This window comes from Myotis davidii, unplaced genomic scaffold (genome assembly GCF_000327345.1).
Source record: "Myotis davidii unplaced genomic scaffold, ASM32734v1 scaffold460, whole genome shotgun sequence".
Taxonomy (NCBI): domain Eukaryota; kingdom Metazoa; phylum Chordata; class Mammalia; order Chiroptera; family Vespertilionidae; genus Myotis; species Myotis davidii.
Window position 1 is genome coordinate 364,985 of NW_006292692.1, and position 8,554 is coordinate 373,538.

Below are 8,554 nucleotides of genomic sequence, written 5' to 3' on the forward strand. Positions count from 1 at the left end.
TCCGTTCCGTCTTTTAGTTGTATTTTTGAAGTGGTTGTGCGAGGCAGCAATCTCCGGTGTTTACGTATGCCGCCATCTTGGTTTCTCCCCACCCACATATTGTGAATGAGTGGGCAAGGGGGGTTGACTTCATAGACGTTCTGATCAAGTTTTCAATTTTTCACAATTCATTAAATATTAGCTGTGGGCTTGTCATATATAGTATTTATTATGTTGAGGTACGTTCCTTCTACACCTAGTTTGTTGAGAGTTTTTATCATAAAAGGGTATTGAATTTTGTTAATTGCTTTGTCTGCATCTATTGAGGTGACCATGTGATTTTCATCCTTTATTCTATTAATGTGGTATATCCCATTAACTGATTTTCATGTGTTGAAACATCCTTGCAGCCCAGGAACAAATCTCACTTGGTCATGGTTTATATAACCCTTTGAATGTGCTGTTAGATTTGGTTTGCTGCTATTTTGTTGAGGATTATTTTTAATAACTGGTTTTGCTTTATTCTGTAGTTCACGTATGACAGCCCCAAACCCAACACTTAGATTTTTCTCTCCTCTGAATTTTTTTTTTCAGATCTATGTCAACAGAGACCATTTTTTCCAGTAGCATATGCAGCCTGATCCTCATGCGGTGGGGACATGCAGAACCTCAAAGACCCTGGCTCTCCAGCACTGGAACCTAGGTCCTCCCCTTGGATTGCACCCATGTCTGTCTGTGCTGGGGCTCTGTCCTGGTCCCAAGATCCTGAGGTGTCCTTAGGCCAGGAATACCAAACATGTTCCATGTATGTGCCAATTCTGAATAAACGTTGGCGAGCTGCCTGGAGCCTAGGGGTGACACTAGTGAGGTCGACAGTGCCTAGGTTCCATTACAAAGAATGTGGTGCTTATCTGGCAATGCCTTCCATAGCAATACCCACTTGACATGTTTGGAATGGGGATATTGGGAGAACAGGCTTCATGGCAGCCACCAGCTCAGCTCAGAAAGGGGCAAAGCGTTCATTCCATCCTTGCCTTGGATGGTTATTCTTCTTGGCCTGGTTGCAGTCTGAAAGCTACAAAGCTGCAAGTGGCTTCCACAGGCCCTAGATGGAACAGCATAAGCCCAAGCTAGAGGGAGTTTGGAAGGGCAGCCTATGCAGGGCCCCAAGGGGATCTGCACATTGCAGCTCCTCCTCTGGAGGCAGTTTCATCCAGGCAAAGACAGGTGGATGGCTGTCAAAATGAGTTAGATGCAACTTGAGTGAAAAAACACTTCCATGGAACTTACATAGAAATAACCTTAATCTCTGGATAAACTCTCAATAATTTGAGTCCAAACTAAAAAAGTTTATCTTCAATATGCTACTGAGAAGCTAAAATAGAGTAAAATGATAGTCTTACTTTAATCAAGTTCCAGAATGAGGGCACACTACTTTGAAAAGCACTGTCTCAGCAGAAAACTCAATGGTGTGTATAAAAGAATGTTTCTAGAAAATACCAAAGGCGTCAAACATAATCCAAATCTGGCCTTTCATTTCTCCTTGGTGCCACTCCATTTCCCAGGCAGGGAGGCTACTTCATCCAGCTGACTTTGCGAGTGTCACAGTGTCCCATGAGTGTGTCCAGTCATCTGTTGAAGTTGTCCACTCTTTGCTTGTGGGTTTCAGAGTCATTCTCCAGGATCCTTTCCATTTACTGCTTCTCCTACATCTTCTCAAAGACCTCCTGGGATGGAGTCTGCTTGTCCAGGCTGTGCCTCTTCTCATTCTCTTTGCTCGTTCCCATGGCTTCCAGGAGTTTTGGCTTGTCTTTGTCCTTCTTTTTCTTCTTCTGCTTGATCATGTAATCACTGTGATGCCTTTCAGCTTCAAGAGCCCCTTTAGGACCTGCTCATCATAGTGCCTGTAAGCGCTTGTTGAGGATTTTTGTGTCTATATTCATCAGTTTTCTTTTGTAGTGATGTCTGTCTGGCTTTGACATCAGGGTAATGCTGGTCTCATAAAGTGAGTATGAAAGTATTTTTCCTCTTTAATTTTTTGGAAGAGTTTGAGAAGGACTGGCATTAATTCTTTTTACATTTATTTTTAAAAATACACTAACTTAATGTAATTATAACTAGTTTTCCATTTGTAATATAAAGTATTGTGTTCGTGGAGGTTACTGGGTTTTGGGGGAGAAGGTGGTTCTAATATGAGGTGCCGGGATACTTGACTTTGGTTGGTGGACACATGGTATTATATACAGATTTTGTAACTTAGAAATCCACAATGAAACATATATGTTCAGGTTGACCAATATCACCCAAATAAAATTTAATTTAAAAAAGTAGTACTCTGATAAGGGGTCCAGAGGCGTTAGCAGACTGCCAAAGGAAGCCAGGCATAAAAAGGTTAGGAAGCTCTATGCTACATTAATTCACTGAATACTCACAACCACCAGCCCCTGACCACCCAGTCTTTACACAAGAGTACAATGGGGAACAGAAGTCATACAGCCAGTAGTGGGGCTGAAATTTGAACTCAGACAGTCTGAGTATAGTAGAGACCATGCTCTTCTTAGTAAATATCCTATACTATAGTACCTTTTTTGTGTCATTATCCACATATTATAGTTGAGGAAACTGGTTCTTTTTTATAAAGGAAGAAGCTGAGGGTTGTTGTGAGTAGTAAAATGAGCATTTCTTGAGCACCTAATGTGACAGACTCTCTCTATATATATCTCTCATTTTATCCTCTTAATAACTGTCAGTGTTTTGATTGATGAATGAACTAAGACCCAGGGAGGGTAAAGCTGTAAAGTAACTTGCTCAGGATCACATTGCTTTGAAGTCATGGAACCCTTGTCTGCTAACTTTCAGAGTTTCTCTCTATATTTTCCTCCCTCTCTCTCTTCTACATTGTGCTACATAATTAGTATGCAAATTATCTCCTGCAATCCTGAGGTCTTATTTCATTCATAGGCTTTTCAGTGAGAGAAAAATATTGCAAGGAAATATTCATGGCATCTTTCCTACTAAAACCAAGAAATTTGTCATCAAAACAGGTGGACTAAATTAGTGTAGATTTGCACGATGAATTGTTAAGAAAAAATTTTCAAGTGAGGCTTAAGAATGTCACAAAATCACATGTAAGAACGAAATTTTAAAATAAAGTAGTAGATTTATATTATGATGAATGTTTCAAAGTGAAAACAAAATACTGGCAAAGGATATTTTGAAGCAAGGAAATTCACATCAATGTAAAGAAAGTTGTAAAAAAAGAATTGTAATACATTATGTTGCAAACCTGTTTCAAAGATTTCATATAAAATGGTTTAAACAATAGTGACTTAACATCAGAAAGTCTACTCTTGCTCAATTACTTGCATGATTTTTTTTAGTAAACTTCAAATCAAAGCAAAGTTTAAAGTATTTTGTATCAGTTTCAATTTACAATGTCAGGGAAACAGATATGGATAGGAAATTTTTTTTTCTGGGTAAGAACCCCTTAGATTTGAGCTGTTTATACTTACAAAATACAGTGCCGTTCAGACATTGCTTAAGCTTTTCCTTAGCAATAATGCTCAAGTGGGTTCTAAGAGAATGCAAAAACCCTGCTCCCAGAAAGCTTTTTCTATTAGCTGCCTGCTTCTTACTGCTAGGAGACCTTGGTTTCCCAAGGCTTTCAGTGGCCACAAACCATGTTTCTAATGCAACTAAAAGATTCATCTTCACGGACACTTAATGATGCCGAGTGTGTCATTACGACAAAAACAAACAAAACCTTGTGTCTTCAGAAAGGAAATCTGGGGCCTCATGGTCATGAAATGAACACAGAGGACTGAAATGAAATAGCCTATATTTGAAGAAGCCCTCCAGGATTCTATGGGGTGAAGGGAAAAGAGCCCTGGATTTGCATCTGACAGATTTTAGTTCTGGCTCTGTAACATTTAGCCCCTCTGAATCTCAGCTAATTTGTTTGTTCAATGGCATTGGAATCCACCAGCAGCAGATCCAGCCATTTATTTATTCAATACCATGTACCAGGTCCTGTGTTCAGTATTGGGTGGTTGTGGTAAACAATGCATGCGAGCCATGCATGTGAGAAGATAACTTACTGGTGTTATGTAAGGTATCATCATTATTACATTTCATCATCTCAGTGTCTCAGAAGCCTCCCTCTTCATTCTCCTCAGTTTGTCTTATTTATATTTTGAACAATAATTTTTGATATTGTCTCTAAGTATATAAATAATTTGTGACCCTATTCAGTGATCTGGAAAACGCAAGAAGGTACAAAGAGGAAAAATAAAACACTCATAATAATGTTCAAAAGAGACAATGCCACACAGTCAAAAATACTTATTAGACAATTGCCTAAACGGGAACAGAAACCCATTTGATTGAACCACACATCTATGCATGCGTCCTTCTCATGTCCATTCAATTTCTGCCCCTTCAAATCGATAAGCAGTGTCAGACACTGTAGGTAGGTGCTGGGTCTGTAAGGAGCATGGCATGGCATGGTGTAGAACCAAAGTCATCTGCTTTCCCTAACCCGCAACTGCTCCCCAGAAAAGGAGCAGAGAACTGTCCCCACAGTATGCCCGCTACCCACAGAACTGGGGAACCCAGTGGATTTGAGGGCTTGTTTCATCTGGAGGGCCCTTACTCGAACCTGGAGATTCCTGTATTTCTAAGAAAAGTGCCTAATCTGTGGCTGGCGGCCCTTACAGACCCTCACATCCCCTCCCCCATTCCCTCCCCCCTTGCATCCCTTTCCTAGGCAGCCTTTCGCTCACTCGCTTGTTGGCTTGGGATTGGATCAATGCAGTGGAGTGCTCTTTGCTAGGCCTTCTACCCTGTGATCGCCCAGCCTGGGGCTTTAGGGGCCGAGCATATCAATTCAAACCCACTGAACTGTATTTCCCCAGCCCCGGGTCCGCCCCTGGCCTTTGTGCCGCACCCACCCCGCCCCCTTTGCTCACTCTCCCTTCATGCTTTGTTTGGCAAACACAAAACGCCCGGCCCAGCAGCGGGCCCTTTTCAAGCTTAGCAGCCAGCACTTGAAAACGCTGGGAGGCATGGGTACCTGGTAACACCTCCAGGGACCGGACTGAGTGGGCGCACAGCTGCCTGAGCCCCCATCGAGCGCGCCTCCACCCCAACCAGCACCAACCCATGAGATGGCAGGGCCAGAATTGGGGCTTCCCCGTCGCACTACCCCGATGGCCCGGAATCAAAACTTCTTCCAGGCGCAGGGGTTCCCTTTGAAAAGCTGGGGCATTTGGGGGCCCCTTACCCTCCCTTTTGTGTTTTAAATGGCCCAGAAGTTCTCAGGCCCAGGGTTTAGAGGCCTGAGAACTGGTTTGGATGATACCCCCAGAGCTCTAACCTCAGTAGCCTGCACAATGGCCACTAATGACTGCAAAAGTTGTGGCTCTAAATAAATAAATGAATAAATAAATAAATAAATAAATGAATAAATAAATAAATAAATAAAAAGCAGCAACATAGGCAGCAACAGCAGCTATCTCATCGATGTTTCTAACTGTCTATCTCTCTCCCTTCCTCTCTGTAAAAAATCAATAAAATATATTAGCAAAAATAAATAAATAAATAAATAAATAAATAAATAAAAAGCAGCAACATAGGCAGCAACAGCAGCTACCATTTATTGACTGCTTACTATGTGCCAAGTATCATGCTAAGTGCGTTACAAACATGGTAACATTTACTTAATTTACAACAACTTGGTGCTATGGAGATTAGGGCCTCTTTTTGTTGACAAGGAAGCTAAGGATCAGAGACTAAGAAGCTTGCTCCTAAACCCTAGGTATATGTCCTCAGTTTAATGTTCCCATTACTTAAATAGTGGAATCTGTTATCTTTTAGTTCATATCAAGAAATTGTTATTTTCCATTCCTAAACATGTCATCCACTGTTGTGTTTTTGCCAGTTGTCTTCATAAGCTGAGTTGAAGAAACTTTTTAAGTGTTGTCATATAATAATTATGATTAGAATAGACACACTTTGTTGAAGGTTTATGGTACTTAACCAAGTTATTAAATACATCTTTTCATTGGCTCCTCACAACCATCTTCTCTTGTGGGTTCTGCTATTGTATCCATTTTACAAGAGGGGAAACTCAGTAACCTGAAGTCACTTGTCCAATGTCACAGAGCCAGTGAGGACTTGGTAGAGCCAAGGCTTGTTTGAATGCTTATTCTCCAAAACATTCATTAGGTGATATTGCCTTTTATTATTACTAATTATGTTTTAATTTCTACATTTCTTCAAAGGATGACCTTTCATTTTCCAAAAATTGCCTTTCAAGTGAACGGACAGTCACTTGATTCATGTTATTTAAAGACCCATTGGGAAGATTAAAAATGGTGGCACAGTAGGTGGATGCTGCACAGACATGCTCCCATGAACAAGCTGGAATTACAACTGAAATATGGAAAGGTTTCTGTAATAATCAACAGAAAACTCACAAAAGAGAACCCTGATACCCAAGGACTGAAGGTAGAGACCACATAGAGACTGGTAAGAGGGGCAGTGGAGTGAAAGGGCTGGCCGGGTGCCCACAGACAGGAACTGAAGACCCAGAGAGATATCTCAGTTGAGGGAGGGGGAGCAGGGGTGCCACTGGGATCCAATCCCCAAGCTGGGCTCCCCAGCAGAGAGCACTAAATATGAGGAGGGTACCCACATAACATCTAGCTATGAAAAGCAGCAGGGTGCTGTCTGCCAGGGAGTGGCAACTGAAATTTTGGGCATCCTCTTGAAGGGACAACGCATAAAAATTCCCTGTGGAGCCACCCATCTTGTGCTCTGGCGAGGGAAGTGGAATGGAGCTGTGAGAGCAGAAGCCAGGACTGGGGACTTGGGGGATAGAGCTTAGAAGACAGATATCCCAAGTTTCCTGGGCTGAGTCATTCCCTCATGCAGCAAAGGACATCTTTCCCACATACACATTTGTCTTGCCAGGGGGGAAGACAGTCGACACACCCTATTGGAAAACACCTTGCCCTAAAGCCTCTTAAGAGATGAAAAGTAACAATTAGCCTCCAGGGAGAAGCAACTGCCCCACTCTGTTGAAAAAAAAACTCTCACCACACCTGAGGATGACTGCCTGGGGCTATTCAAGTCAGAATCCTTTTAGCCTGTAGACAGAGGCAGTCACTGGAGGCCTTGAGTCTTTGCCTGATCCAATTATCAGAAATAGCCTTTAACACTCTCCTGCACTAGAGATTGAGAGGTATAGAGGATCTACCTAAAACATAGTCACAAACCCAGAGAGACAACCAAAATGAGGAGACAAAGAAACAACCCTCAAATGAAAGAACTTGAGAATTCTCTACAAGAGGAGATAAATGAAGCAGAGATAAGAAATTTATCTGAAACAGAGTTCAGAGTAATGATGATAAAAATGCTAAACAGTATGAAAAAAGATATAGTAACTATGAAAAAAAGAACAGTCTGAGATAAAAAATGACATTACACAAATAAAGAACAGACTGGAAGGAATACACAGCAGATTAGGGGAAGTTGAGGAACAAATCAGTAAATTAGAAGAGAGTTGAAAATATTACTCACTCAGAGAACCAAAATGAAAAAAAAAATTAAAAAACAGGAGGACAGCTTAAGGGAGCTGTGGGACAACGTGAAACATAACAATATTAGAATAGCAGGTGTGACAGAAGAGGCAGAAAGGGAGAAAGGAATAGATAAGGTGTTTGAAAAAATAATGGCAGAAAACTTCCTTAACCTGGTAAAGGAAAAAGTCACACAAGTTCAGGAGACACAGAGAGTCCCAGCCAAGAGGAACCTCAAACAGACCCATACCTAGACACATAATAATTAAAATGGCAAACATTAAAGACAAAGAATCTTAAAGTCTGTAAGAGAGAGACAGAAAGTTATCTACAAGGGTGCTCCCATTAGACTGTCAGCTGATTTATCAATAGAAACACTTCAGGCCAGAAGGGAGTGGCAGGAATCAGACTCCCCTGTTCCCCATCCGCTCTGGCCCTTCCCTGCCGGTCCAGGTCCCAGGTCCAAACGCCTTACACAGCTACGGTCTTTCTATTGTTGTTTCAAAAAAAAAAAAAAAAAAAAAAAAAAAAAAAAGGCTAAAGGAGTTCATCATCACCAAGCCAGCATTACAAGAAATGCTAAAGGGATTGCTATAAGGAATTGCTGAGAAGAAACAGAGAGGGAAACCTAGCCAGACAAAATCAATATGGCTATAAATAAGTACCTCTCAATAATAACATTAAATGTAAATGGATTAAATGCTCCAATCAAAAGTCACAGGGTAGCTGAATTGATACAAAAACTACCCAATTAAATGCTGTCTACAAGAGACCCACCTTAAAACAAAAAACACACACAGGATGAAAGTGAAGGGATGGAAAAAAATTTTCCATGCAAATGGAAAAGAAAATAAAGCTCGAGTAGCAACACTCATATCTGACAAAATAGACTTCAAAACGAAGGCCATCACATGAGACAACAAAGGTCACTATATAATACTAAAGGGATCGATCCAACAAGAAGATATAACCCTGGTAAACATATGCACCCAATA

General features: G+C 41.2%; 1 pseudogene; it reads right to left on the reverse strand.

Moving 5' to 3' along the window:
- LOC102755751 overlaps positions 1-8,554 on the reverse strand; it is a 53,835-nt pseudogene that overhangs the window by 11,423 nt on the left and 33,858 nt on the right.